This window comes from Seriola aureovittata, chromosome 14 (assembly GCF_021018895.1).
Source record: "Seriola aureovittata isolate HTS-2021-v1 ecotype China chromosome 14, ASM2101889v1, whole genome shotgun sequence".
NCBI lineage: Eukaryota > Metazoa > Chordata > Actinopteri > Carangiformes > Carangidae > Seriola > Seriola aureovittata.
Genome location: NC_079377.1, coordinates 4,463,577 through 4,478,736, shown reverse-complemented (window position 1 = coordinate 4,478,736; position 15,160 = coordinate 4,463,577). Strand labels below are relative to the sequence as shown.

The 15,160-nt window shown below is 39.0% G+C and overlaps 1 long non-coding RNA gene across 1 annotated transcript in view; it reads right to left on the bottom strand.

Moving 5' to 3' along the window:
- The window catches only part of LOC130181057 (uncharacterized), a 75,022-nt gene extending 60,445 nt beyond the window's left edge, over positions 1–14,577 (bottom strand). The window contains exons 1-3 of the long non-coding RNA XR_008829518.1: positions 14,435–14,577; positions 13,836–13,896; positions 13,119–13,237 (exon numbers count right to left, since the gene is read on the bottom strand). This is a non-coding gene — a long non-coding RNA (uncharacterized LOC130181057). The remainder of the gene's footprint in view (positions 1–13,118; positions 13,238–13,835; positions 13,897–14,434) is intronic.
- Positions 14,578–15,160: the final 583 nt, after the last annotated feature.

Sequence of the window (15,160 nt, the reverse complement as noted above, 5' to 3'; positions counted from 1 at the left end):
CAAACCTGATTCGGGTGCAAGTAGGGGAGTTTTCAAAAAGTAGTGGATCACCAGTTTGGGGCTGCAAGAATACAGCAGGAACCTGAATTGACATGTTGCTTAGGTTTCCTCCATCATTCTTCTCTTCCTCTTCATAAGTGAAAACGTTACTTTCACATACACAAAAACTGCATGAGGGGAGTGTAGTCAGGCCTGACTTTGTGCAGTTGCTGAGATGTCCTGTCAACCACCAGCAGGGGCTCCGCCAGCGACTCCTGCACAGACGTGGCTAACAGAGGAATTGATGAGGTCGGTCTGATCCAGGGAACCCACACCTAGTCACTCATAACCTCAAGACTGGATTACCATGCCAGATTGTTGCCATATGTGGCACGGCGCACCACTCTGGCTATGACAGTGATCAACTACTACTGTTCGCCATAACCATCCAACAAACATTACTGTCAGAGTTCAAACACGGAACGGACTCAAATAAAGGATTTCTGCACCATGTTGAAATACAATAACCCATATTGTCCAGCAAACATGCTAATTAGAGAAACAGATGATCTGAAAGTCTCTCTGGGCAGAGCCAGTTAGGACAAAGAAAGAATGGCGGCATTCCTTTGTTGCCTCTTCAGACACGCTGAAGCATCGGCTCGTTGTTACATAAAGTTGTATAACAAATGAGCCTGGGCTCTTTGAACTGGCTGACCACACAAGCCTGGAAGAGTCACTAGGAGCCCAACATGTGGCAGCAATAAGATGGCCCGTCCTCCGCAAGACATGTGGGAGACACTGCATTCCAGTGGAGCTCATTAAAGCTAAAAAACAAATCCAACAAATACTGCCCCAGTCTCAGAGGAAGACCATGAAATATGTGGGACAGGTCACAGCAAATGACGGCTATTTATTTATCTATTTGATTATTTCCATTGTTTTTTTCCACACAGCGCCATAAAGGGAGAAATACCAAAAATTCCCATAATCCTTAATTCCATTCGCTCATCATCTCAGTAACTTTAATGAGTCAGTGTGACTGACAGCTGAATTTCAGACACGTTTTTAAAGACAGTGACATTTACCATGGCTTTTATAAAGTGCACAGATGTGGTTTAGCGTTTAAACCTGTCATTGAATTTGGCTTATTTATAATGCTGTTTGTTCCACCAGTCTGCCCAGTTAAGCTACGTGTTGTCTGTTTAACTTGGCTATAAACAGACTGTTGCTGACTGTTTGAACTCCTCCTCATACATTCACATGAGCAAAAGGGTGTGTTTGTTTTTTTTTTACTGTTATTGTAAAATGTGACATGATATTCAGTTTCTGTACATGACTTCACAACATGAGGCTGTGCGTTATGAAGATCCCAGAGTGTATTCACTTAAGACTGATAAAAACTCAATAAAATCAAATGCCCACCGGGGAGGCAGTTTTCTCGCTGTAGCAGACATCTGGCATGATTATTTTCAGCTCTTCAGCTAATCCTCTCTAAATGTAAACTGAAGAAAAATGTGCCAAATGGCTTTAGAGCAAGACTGAATTTTGGACTTGTGGAAGATTTAAATGAGTTTTATAGAAATGTTAGAGGCATTATTGGAAAACACAGTGAGACAATTGTAATTAGTTTTCAGCCTGTCACATTTATAATCATTATCCCACTTTTTAGACATGCCAATTTTTGACTCCTGTTAACCATTGCAGCTGTGGAGAAGCCACATAACATACAGCAGGTTTTTTTTTTTGTTTTCATGTTTTGATGTGCTTTCATCTGTGTTGCTGGGCGTTAGATGTTTGATATGTAGCGTTGTGACTGGAAACGCTTGAGTCGTGTGCACGCCATTCAGAGGTGGCCCAGTAAGAGCTAATCTACTTGTCAGGGTTGACTGCCAAGCATATCAGCCCACACACTTCACAATATGACTTTATTCATACTGTAGATCTGGGACATTAACTGTCTCTGCCCACCAGAACACAACACTTACGCCCACTGCTCCCAGTGAAAGAAACCTACATTATAAGCCTGTGCAAGTGATAAAAAAAACTGATCCACATCCTATACACCTCACATCTACAACCCCCATCACTTTCAGATTATAACCTCCACCTTGTTGAGACAACATACCTTCCTCAAATTCTCACTTATACAGCAATACTTTTGTTTTTATGTGGAGAATCCATAGCGATTCCCTGCATTTTGATGTTCCTATTCAATGGACTTCAGGAAAACTGCCAGCAGGATGTTTGGACAAAGCTCCACTTTACAATGATTCAGTTCATACGCAGCCACATTTGAAATAAAAAGCCTTTGGGGGCTATGAGGTTTATAGCAGCTGTATCATTAGGGACTTCTCAGACGGCTACCATCACAGTGAGCACAAAAGACACAGAAAAACATTAATGCTTTGTGATTAAATGAGTCAAACCAAAAAGGAATTTCATGATGACTCTGCTATAACAAATGTGGTGAAAGCCTCCGAGCAGATGACCTTAAATAGAAAAACTGCATTATCACTTTCAACTTGGATCCAGGAGGTGTATTCGATCAGGCTTATGGCACTTTGTACCATAATAAAAGTGGTTGGCATGATTTATTGAGCTTAAATAATGGTGCCTCATGGGCATTTCATAAATCTCTAATAGGGCAGTGACCTCAGTCGCCGACACTTCATAAATCTATATCAACAAAATTGAAACTTCAAAACACACATAATATAGCAAATATGTCTAATATGTTTGCTTCAATTAAAGAAATTGAGTGCAGGTCAAATAGGCAGGGTTCACATATACATTAAGAGCAAGCCGTTGAGCAATTATTTATAAAGTAATAAGTCCATGATCAAGAAGAACGGACACACAGACATCTGCAGCCGATTAAAGTCTTACAAATTTACAATGAGGCGGAAAAGGGATGTCAAGTTTTCACACTAATTTAATGCAGGGTCTTCCTGACCCAGCTATTATGAGAAGGAATCTTTTGCATAACATATTGTAAAGATAATTTTAACTCTAAAGCAAGGAGCAGGAAACTGTCACAGAAAGTGCCACTGCCAGATGGAAGAAATATCATTCCGGACTGTATTGTAGCGAGACAAAACGAAAATAAAAACGTATCCAAAGTTCACAATAGCAAAGCTATTCAAATAAACCAATAAATAAATGAGTGTACAAATGTGTAAGCCTCAGGGCAAAGAGAGGATCTTGCTGCCAAGTCACAATCTCAATCTGAGTCTGTAGTGCACCACAAGGGGCAGTGTGCAGTACATGACAAACAAGGGCTGCAGTACTGTTACATATTTGATTCACTGCAGGGATGGGCTCACCGAAGTCAGTTGAGGTTATCAAGTGTTTATGGCTCCGGTTTTCTATAACTGCAAATGGTAGGATAACAACAAGTGAAACGATTAAAACCACTCAAATAAAAATGAGCATGTTAAACACAATTTTATTTAAATCGTTTGATCCTTCATGTGATATTTACAGGTCCATGGTTCCCTGTCTTGGAGGAGCCAGTGTTATTGTCTCAAGTGTGTTTTAAAAATCTTGAAACCTAAGTTGCTGTTGATCTCTAGCCTGCACTGTTAATATGATGTTCCTAGGGCAATATACTGTACTAATATTAACAAGGAACCTGAGCAATAGTCCATTAATTCCAAAATGGCAAACTATTAATTTTCAATATGCCATTAAAATGGGCTGAGAGGAATGCTGAATATTTTATATGACCAATTAATAGCTTCTTAGTGGATGGATTTTATTTGAATTAACAGACCGTCTCGCTCTCCTTTTTAATTTCCCAGATTAGATTGTTTCAAAGGAAAGGAAATAAGTTTTCACGGGTACAGTACTGACAATGGACGTGTGCGTGTTGCTTAAGAAATAATATATTTGATTACAGATAGAGTGGTTTGCAAAATTAGAGGATTAGTCAGTATGTTTTAAGCATATGTGAGGAACACTGCTTGTTTTGATTTTGGCATTTTTTCTATATTTTCAGAAAATGTGCTTATTATTTTTGTGATAAAAAATACAAACATATGTTTTTTACTGACTTTATTCTTAAGATCACATTACTTGATATTTTATTTGTTATTCCTTCACTGTTTTGATGATTTAAGTGTAAAGGAATTAATCCCCCATTCTGTGAAAGTGGTCTCAGACACTATATTTTTAAATAACCTACACAAAGCTATACATTGTACACTAGGCTATATTAGTCACTTTTACTGTAGGCTGGGACATTGTTTGGTCATGTATGGATTTACAGTGTGAGCGCAGGGATTGTGGGGTTACTTTTTTCCACTACACTTCCAGCCAGCTGAGCCACTCAGGGGGCTGCAGGTTGAGGAGAGGACAGGGCAGATGCCGGGGGCTGCAAGGCTGTGGAACTTGAGAGCATAACCGAATTGCTTTCAATCTATGTACTAAATTGATGGCGATGAAAATAAGACTCACAGAAACAAAAAAACACTTGTTTGCAGATTAATGTCTTGAATGGAGGCTTGTGTGGGCGCTCTTTGTCACATTGTGCCTCAGCCCTCACCTGAGACTAATTCTCAAAAGACCCTAAAACCACACTGGGCTGAGCAGCACAAACGGGGCAAATAAAATAATAAATTACTTTACAAGGAATATTGCTATGTAGTGTAGTACATTGTATATCGTAGTTTAGTAATAAACAAGTAAAACCGCTCACTGGGGGTGATCATACTGCAACACAGTTTGTTTTTTCCGATGTCACATTTAGGCTCTAATATTCTCGGGGAGAATGAATATATTTGTTGACTAACAGCATGAATAAAACTCTTAAAATTTTCAGAATTTTTAATCTGGTTTAATATTTCCACCCGTTTTATGCAAATTACAGTCTATTAGCATAATCTCATTTGAGAATACATCCTTTTAAAGTAAGAGATTATAACCTATTTTTTTAAACACATATAAATCAAATGTTATATTGAAATGGTAATGTTTTCAAGTCTGTGTGCTCTGCAGAAAAGAAGTGCATTTACATATATACTTTTTTTTGCATTAGTGGCTCAACACTACATGAAAAGATACAAAACGGAGCTAAAACCTCCATGAGGGAAAACATCCAACAGCTTAAATGTCTTGGCAAACATGAAACATCCATTTAAAGAGCTACAATAAACAACTGCAATATTCTCTTTGTGTTATTTTGTCCAACATATATGTACATTTCTGCCCACTTTCTTTTATGTTTCTGATATCGATACTGCTGCTGACAAGACTGAATCCATTTTTCCTGGAGAGGAGAGGAGAGGAGAGGAGAGGAGAGGAGAGGAGAGGAGAGGAGAGAGGTAGGACATTACCTCTAGGTATTTAAGTGGAAACAGGGTCTGTAAAAGCTTCAGCGAGATATTGAGGTGGATAAAGATGTAAGAAAGGGCCATTATGCAGCTGAGGTTTGGGGGGGGGGGGACTCTATCTCTCTGCATTCCCTCCTCCTTCCCTCTTCACGTCTGCCTTGAACTTGTAAGGAGTTCAGCAGGTCTGAGCCTACCGTCCAGACAGGCCTCTGGAATGTGAGTGCGGCCACTCAAGCCCGTCTGACCTGCCACCATACCAGCTCCATTTCAGCGGGCTAACTTACCTATTCATTTACAATGGGACTTCAACTTTATCTTCCCTTGTAACACAACATTAACTGCCAAAGAGCTGGAAATGCATTATCAGCCCGCCCCAAAGCTTGGATTGCTTCCCTCATAAATAAGATCATTATACGAGTGGTAATCCCATTAAATAGATCATTTTGCAAATATCTAAATCCAATTAATAAAGTGTTTTCAGAGGGGGTGCAGCAAACACTGCCTTTTAGAGAGCTGACATGCTGTGACTCTAGTTCTTTGTTCCTCACTCCCTTAGTAGCAAGGGTGATATTAATAAACACAACCCCAAGCCTGAATCACTCTATGAAAGAAAACTGGGATTTTTGCTTGTTCTGGTGGAATAAAAAAATAAGTGAAAAGTCTATGTTTACCAACAGAAAATATTTAACTATTTAAAGTTCATTTCACTCAGAATTTGAAGAAAAATTTCCTACAAAATTAGCTTCTTCCATTACCTTTCACTGTGGTATCTATTGCACTTGCTTGCATAATGCAGACTATAGGATGTCCTTATGCTGTAATCCTATGAAAATCCCTGGCTGGACTGGGCCACATGAGCTAAAAGCTTTTAAATGATTGCCAGATGGTTTGACAAATTAGCCGTTTATAGAATTAATCCAAACTAGTTTCTCAAATCATTACCATAACTCATCAGTGGAAGTGTCCTCCAAGTGTCCTTTAACTTTTGGATGTGTGCTCCTGCATGGACCATATCACTCTCGCTGGACCATTAGCCAGAATATTAGAAAGACAGAAAACTTTTGCTTTTTACTAATTAATTGCCCTCGCATAAACTAACCATCTGTGAGCAAAAGAGGCATTATAGTCCTAAAGTAGATACCCCTCAAGTGCCTGTGTTTGTTCCACTGAACTAATAAAGTGCATAATCCGATAAAGGATGATATCCTAAGCTTTGATTGCGCCTGAAGTGGTTGTTTTACCTTTGTGGAAAGTGCGTCTGGCATGGTAAGAATGTTTTCGTATCTTTTCATGGTTTTTAATTGCCAGCTGAAGCTGTTAGGAAAACACTGCTGTGGTTAAATGAATTAGAAAACAGTGCCCCTGGGTGATGTTAACACGTTGCACTCTCTCATCCGAAGCGTATGTAAGGCAGCTGCCAGTGAATGATCTACGTGTCATTTATATGGCTGTTTATGGTACAGAGTGAAGGAGACCACAGCTCTAATTATGGTTTTGAAAGTGTCTTTCACCATCTAGATAATTCCTTTGTCTTGGGGTTTCATTTTAATAACTCTGAGATGATTTAAGTCACACTGGCAACAGCTTCTATTGCACTTCAACCCATCAAAGAAATCACCCAAACATATGTCTGTATCTATATATGTGATAGCATTAGAGTGAAAAGCTTTTAAAATTCTGGGAGGCTAGGAGCAGTGCAGCAGACCACAACTCAGCATCCTAATGACAGCGTCATTAGAAGTATCATAGCAGTAATTATTCTCTTCATCTGAGGGCAAGCCTACAAAGAGGGGCTGGTGAAAAACGAAGGCTGAGGTTGCGACCAGTCTCCCCCTCTTCCAGTCTGCTTTCCCCTGTCTAATCTGTCTTTTTCTAATGAAAAGAAGGAAAGCGAGAACAGTGGAAAGAAAGACATGTCAAGATTGAGGTCGGCCACCCCCCTCGCAGGGTCAAACTCGAGGGGTTAATACCTGGTGTCCAACACTGCACATAAACTCCGCTGAGCTCATCACACTAATTAAACAGACACACATCCTCTCGGAGCTCCGATGGCCAATCGCTGCCAGCTAAAAAAGCAGTCCATTCATTGAGGTTGGCAGGGTGTGCATGTGGGGTGGGCTAGGGAAATGCTACCTGCCCTTCCTCAGTTTGATTAATGTGAAGAACAATGGCGCTCTTGTGGCCCACCAGCCTCACTCCACTTGGTTCCGGTTCACCGCTCGAGGAGAGGGGACTGCATGTTCCAAACTCTTACCCCCAGACGAACCACCACCTAGCCTAACAACTTCTCAACGACTGCTGTCTCCTTTAAACACCCATCTCCTCATCCTCAGACGGGCCATGTTGAATACACTCGTAACAAATGCAGAATTTTCAGGATATATAACGCCAACAAAACATTTTTTAAATGACTGCAGAAAAAAATTGAATAACTGTTTTCACTTCTGACATCTCTGATCTGTACTGCAACATCTATTGTTGAACTAAGGTGCAACTAACGATTATTTTCATTGCCCGATTATTAATACCCATTAATTCCTGAATCATTTTGATTCATAAAATGTGAGAAAATAATGAAAAACTATTTTTATAATAATACAATAATAATAATTCAGTCAACAGTTACATTCTGAGGATATTTACAAAACATATGAAAGCCGCAAAACCTCAGATCTGAGATTTGACAAGCTGAAATCAAAGACTATTTCTGCTTTAAAAAAATGACTTTAAAATGATAATTAATAAATTATCAAAGTAGTTGCAGATTATTTTTCTGTTGATCGATTAATCAATTAGTTGACTTATCATTTCAGCATTAATGCAAAGTACTCCAGTTATTTTTAACTGGACCAGCCACGGCCACGGGCCATTGCTACATCAATGAGTGATGAAGCTACAACTTTGGATTGAAGCTACACCATTGGTTGGCCAAGTGTTGGCTCTTTCAAAATAATTTGGCACGAACAGTTTCTATTACATCAGCGGATCTACAACAGTTTTCAACTGTATTTCCTCAAATAGTGACCAGGGCCTTTGTTCACCTCAACTGCAGAAGGTCCCGGGACTTTATTTCTAATTCCTTCTGAATTCTTTTTATATGTAGAAAACGGTCACACTGTTATTTTAGTGCGAAGCCTTGTTTTGATCTGCTCCTGTTTGCTCTATTTAATTTACTGCATTATCCGTTAACACAAACTCAACACTTCCTGTAACCATTTAAAACTAGCCACCTAATGTTTCAGTGGACAAAAAGTCTTTATGTCTTAACAGGGCTTTTATTGCTGCGTCGACATACTGCCAATGTGGCGACCCATGGCCAGTCCGAACAGAACAGTCTATAGTGCAAACAACAATAAAATCAGAAATAGACTTTCACTGTCAGCACTCGCATCACTATTACAATAGTCTATTTATTTCTATGTTGACAGCATGTTGTGGTGTTGCATTGTGAGACATTTTCTATTAAATATTGAAGTTTATAAATAAGTGTTTTGTCACACCTGGCTATGTGGCGCTATCCATGGTACTGAGACGAGGATTTAATTGTGACATGTGAATGTGAAATGAGGATTTAGCCTTATGTTTTGTTGTGTCGGCATGAGGAAAGGACTAGGCATGGTCGGACTGGGAAAAGAAATTCTGCTCCGGACACCATGTGCACACCCACATGCGGTCCTAGGTTTATACCTAGTCTTGTTTATTTTAAAGGAACTGCTGTTACTACTTTTTTCCATAGTAAAACACATCACTCCCTGAAGATTTCCCCTGCAAGACCCAATCCATACTGTTGTTTAAGGCTGAGTCATGATTTTGTTACAGTAGTTCTGTGAGAGAGCTACAAAACAGACACTTATTTATAGAAAAATGTCATGGATTATGACTTTAATGTCTCATTTGTTTGTCTTTCCACAGACTTGACAACCGTTAAGTGGATGCATCACTTGCATGTTAAGAGTAACCAGGTTACACTTTTTTGTGGATTTCTGATCTAACTTTTATCAAACGTGTCTGACCATCTTTCTTTCTGACTGTTGGTGTGAAGAGTAACAGACAGCCGGCAATTACATTCAAGGGATAAAGACATCAACGTCATCTCTCTGAGGGAGTGACAGCATAATGTTAAGTGTGTCAAAACTTGGGGGACATAATTAATTGCAGCACTCCCTTAACTCACAAAGACTTGTAGAGCTCTACCAGCACTCTGCCAATACTCTCTGCTTCAGCATGGGAAGACAACTTGAGCCACCTGCATGTCTCCAAAAGCTTGACATCTCATCTCACTTGCAAATTGCGAGCATTTTACCCCCCTAAAAAGAAGTCCATAGAGACTGACAAGCTTCTCGCCAGCCAAGGTTTGATAGGTCTTCATGCAGCTACATGACACTTTGAAAACAGTGGAGACATTCCATAATACTGGAGGCTGGAAAAAGAACATGCAAAGTCCTAATGATGATAGTCCATATGGCTGGGAGCAGTGCTTTGGTCACACACTGAGCTGTTTGGAAAAGTGCTTCACAACTATTTACAGTGAACTTATATTTGAAAAACAAACTGTAAGCACTGCACTCGGAGGCATGCAGTGAGGATTATGAACTCAGGCATGTTGGTTTTCTAGAACATAAGGTTTATATAGGTCTTGAATTTTTAAAGTAAAGCTTTGAAGCCTGGTGACAAGCACATGCATATACAAGAAGTTGCACAGAAAAGGCCTTTTGGAGTAAAAGTAAACCAGGTTGTAGATTACTAAGACATTTTGAAACATTTTCCACTGACATTTATTTTACATCTTTTAAGGATAATATCATCTTGTCATTACGTCAACTTATATGAAATACAGGCACATATTGATTAGGAACAAATGTTAATGCAAATGAAATTTACCGTGCATATGGTATGTTCACATGGCTGTGCTGAAAGGATCACAAAAAGAGAAAAAGACAGAGGGAATGAGGCGAGAGATTTCAATTTCTTTCATTAAAACTTATTACTTTGTATTTTATGGTATTGTAATCCTCTCTATGAGCAATTTTGTAATAGCATAAACCATTATTTATCTCAGATTAATTAGATTAAAGACCTTTTAAATCTCGTCTGGTGCAGAACGCCCATGGAGCTTCTCTTTTCACGGCAAAGAAACACCAATAGATCTCTCCTGCCGATCACTTTTTGTAGATTAGAGGATTGTTATTAATTGGTCAATTGGCTAATTGTTCTTTTTCTTAATTAGTTACCGCAGAGGAATAACAGGCTTTGTTCAGTGACCTTCATTTACAGTAATGTGCTTGTCACACAAGTTGTATTATAGGATTCACACACATGGAAGCCACGTGCGAGCCAAAATCTACATTACTGGGCAGAAATATAGTATTTTTTATTTGGAGAATTCAGAACTAAATAAAAATTAAAGTAAAAAAATAATAATAAAATTATTTTCACCCTTTCGCTATTGCAAAAATAAAGGTAGAAAACTGCACACTGGTTTGGAAATAACATTAAATCTAATGCATATAGTGAGAGCACAAAACAACTTCTATTTTTTTTTTTTCGTTTTATCTAAGCAGACAAGCTGTAAGAACACATTTTATTTGCAGAAAAATGCCAACTGTGTTATCTGCAGGATGAGGAGAAGTTGTACATGTTTACATTCACACCTGGGAGCTACCTGGTAACAACACATTTCCAAACTGGTATGCATAGTAAGTAGAAAATAAAGGGTAGAAACCAGAGTGGCCCTGACAGTGTCAGTGTGGAGGGAGCTACTTGGTGAACCAAAGCATGCTGTTTTGTAAAAGTTCAAAAAGTACTGCTAAATTAGTCACATGTTGCACACCTGCAGTGAACAACAAACAGACAGAAGGACCAGAGCCATAACCTCCTTATAGAGCCTTACATTTTGTTTTTCCCAACACTGTGTGTAATAATGAAAATGAAGCAAACACACATTAAATTCCCTCTCAGGTCTGTTGGTCTGCACCGGTCGTTCCTGGCATGATATATGCCCTGTGTCTCTTCAGAAAACCATCACTTCAAGCACAACAAATCTACAAGTGGTCAGCAAATGACTCGAACGGTAACCAAATCCTGATACTTTCTAAAGAGCTACCACAGATATGATTGCCATGGAAAATTTACAGGAGATTCTCCAATGGCATCTGACAGCATTTCCCACATGATGGTAAGCAGGGAAAATGTTTTAAAAAGTGGCCTTGACCACTGGCTTCAATCCCTGGGCAATCTAGATGAATGTGGGCAAAACAACAAAATAACACCTGCCCCTGCCGCTGCATGTTAAACAGGGTATCTTGTTGAAAAACTCCAATCCTCCCTAATTTTGGTCATTAAAGGTGATAACATAAGAAAGGATAATTCAAAACAAGTATTTTGGGGGATTAAAACAATGTGCTAGAAGACAAGAACACCTCAACCTGTTCTGAGATACTGTAGTTTCTCCTTTAACTCAATCAGATTCAGACAATGGATTTGGACATTTAGACTCTTACACAAGATGGCAAATTGAAAATCAAAGTGTGTGCTTTTCTAAGATCTGTGGGTAACAATGTTCAACACAATGATACATACAGCTATCTATAAGTACAGCTCAGTCAAACAAAGTACTTTTTATATATACATTTTTGTCTCCAATTCAAATGTAATGTTTTTTAATTAGTTGTTTGCATTGAGATGAAAAGCAATCAGTGACATCCAACTAACCTGAAGGTGGTGGTTGGCAAAACTGTTAAGTCTCTGACATGTTTAACTAAGCCCAAAAACAACAAGCAGACTGAATCCTGATTTACACAAGTAACAGGTTAATACTTTCTATTAGTACAGCGAGCAGTGATGTCACATCCTCCTGGCTGTGCACCTACTGTCAACTGTCCATTGCCATCATCTGTAAGATGACCAGAGAGCGCAGCTCAACAAGGAGCTCTGTATGAGACACCACGAAGCCAGACACTCAAAGACATTGGCAGACTTTGCTGAGCTCGGCCCAAATATACACCACTCTCTCCACTCAAACCTGGGCTTGTTTAGCTGCTGGCACCCGAAGGCGTCAGTCAGATGTATGCCAGCTGAGCTGAAGTGTGCCCACAGAGTACACACTGCAGCATCACAACCAGCACTCGTGCCCTCACCTTGTCTACCTTGGCACTTTTTGAGTTTGATGGAAAAAATGGCCCATTGCAAACGACAAGTCAAGTGCCAGACAGCATATTTATACATCTTAATTAGCAATAATGAAACCCGGTACTTGCCAACGATCTGATGCCAGTGGTTACTGTGTCGTGTTGACTAGACTGTATGTCTGTTGTTTGCCTGCTACTTACATGAGAATTGCACAAATAAAATAGGTCAAAGGATCCAGTGTTTCACTAGAACCATTAGGTCTCATAACAAACATATAATGATGATGGCTATTTAAATGTAGGTAATACTTTATTATGAAAATATTTAGTCGGAATGAGCGTGTTACATCACTTAACTATAACTAATCTTATATCTGGAGAAAGGTAAAAGCTGCAGGCTGCAGCATGCCTGAGATTTACAGAAGATTATGAATGAGCAGGAGATGATAATTAGTTGCTCTCTCAGTTTGTCATGTCACAGATCATTCATTTTTAAAGGACCTGTCAGGACAGGGTGAATGACTACAGCAGATTCTCATGATGTTTTGTTTAAAGTCCCCGTGATCTGGGGCCATGTTTGGATGCAAACATGTTCAGATCTGTCGGCAGCGATAGGTTTGAGCACTGCACAGCGAGACATTCTTTATGAAGGTAATGGAAACAAGTTGCATGGATTTTTTACCGTGAAATAGGCTACAGCCATCCTCCTGACGTCTGGATTTATGGCCTGGTAATTCCCCTCTGGAATAATTTGGCTGGTACATCTGCAGCTTAGCAGCATTCCAGCAGAGCTCTCCTGTGCTATGAAGTCAGGAGATGACTGATTGATTGATTGTATTACTCTAGTTTTAGCATGGCTTTACTGAGCTATTGCAGTGAAGTTCTAATGTGATCTATCCACTGCAAACTACAACTGTGCTTGATGTAAGCAGTGAGCAGCCTGTCTGCTGCTTGGTTAGCCTGCTGTGATGATCACAAATCAGAGTTAAAAAGTGAATTTAGCATCGTAACCCACAGCAATAACAAGACTGAGATTTTTTTTAGATTAGGGGAACTTCTACACAGAAAAAACTATGAGGGGTACATAAAGTTCAATCCAGAACAAGTGTTTGACTATATCAAATCATTTACTGCGTAATGGCAATCTGCTGCTTAATCATGATTAGATGTAATTCTTCACTCTTGATAATACCAAAATGAAATAAGCAGTTAGTTAGTGAGTTTCTCACTGCTGTCACACTACAGTGATCCCTCTACAAGTTCTTTGTGGTGCCAATTACAGGCTAAAAATCACTAAATGCAAACCTATAGCCTGCTGACAGCTCCTGTTTCCTACTTTAAAGGTGATAAGTCCCAGGCACGTGCTGCTCAGGCAGTGACAGTGAGACCAGTCACTTACCAGCTTGCAGATGAAACGCTGTGGTCCTTCAAACTCGACATGATCCCAAAAACAACCAGGCCTGTAAAAAGCACAAAATATTCAAGTGTGAAAGAGGGGTTAAGGACATGATGTGGAGAAGTCAAATTAAACTTCTTAATGTTACCTGTGTATAAGTAGTTAAACTTGTATATAAATTATCTGACTAGTGTCAAGTGTTAAAGTTTGCTTGTTTTTGTATTTTTTTTAAACATGAAGTTAAAGACAATAAAACATGGAGAGAACATGGACAATTGACATTTCACTATATTTATTTTAATTTCGGGTATGAAGTCTGGTGTTATGAACAAAATGTTTGAATTACGATATTAATCCGAATTTATTATCTTTTTAAAAAGATCGCTAGCATAGCGGCTCTTGGTTCATTTATGTTTGTTTTTGGCAACTCAGCTTGACAGGAAACTTTGTTAATTATCTACAGCCTAGCTAGCGAGCTAGCAACGACTATGTTTGCTAACCGAAACATTTAGGTGAGCTAAATAACGGCTTACTAAGTAGCTACATTGCAGTGACATCTTATTGTTATTAGCAGTAGTACAGTTATGACATTGAATTCGTACCTGGTCATTTAGCCTAACAACAGCTGTAGAAGTATGAAGCTAACTGGTCGGTAACATTGCTTTTTTATGGCTAACCGTAAACTGGCTATAAGTTAGCTACATCTCCAAACAGGCTTCTTTAAAGTGACCCAGCTGAAAACTTTCCATCCAGCCTCTTCTCTAATGAACACACACTGAGCTGAGGTCTGAGCTGTCAGACACCTACATTAGGGTGGTGTGGCCACTCTCTACTCACTGCACTGTAGTATTAATGATTTTTAGATTCTGAGCAAAAACAGAAAAAAAATGTCATGTAATTGTGATAATTTGTCCAATGACAAAGCTAAAATTCAGATATGTGAAAATAAAAGTGCAAAAGTCTTATTATTAGTCCTAAACACTATTTCGGACTTAGTAAAGATGCACTTCACACAGGCTTCATCAAACACTGTATTCTTACCCTGTTAAATTAACTTAACCACACTATTGACTTTGTTAATGATTCACTGGCCTGACAGTTGGGCTTGTATTATTTGAGCTTGTGATAAAAGCTCTGGCAGTGTGTTAAAGCAAATAAAAAGTTTGATTTTATTATTAGTAACAACAGGATTTAAGTACATCTCTACTTTGGTGTTGTTTTTATATTGTGCAGTATAAACTCTGTTTATTTATTGACTGTACATCCATTTTGTTGTTAAATGAGTTGTAGTCTGTATCCTTCACCTGTGTTTGCTGTTCAGTGTTGAC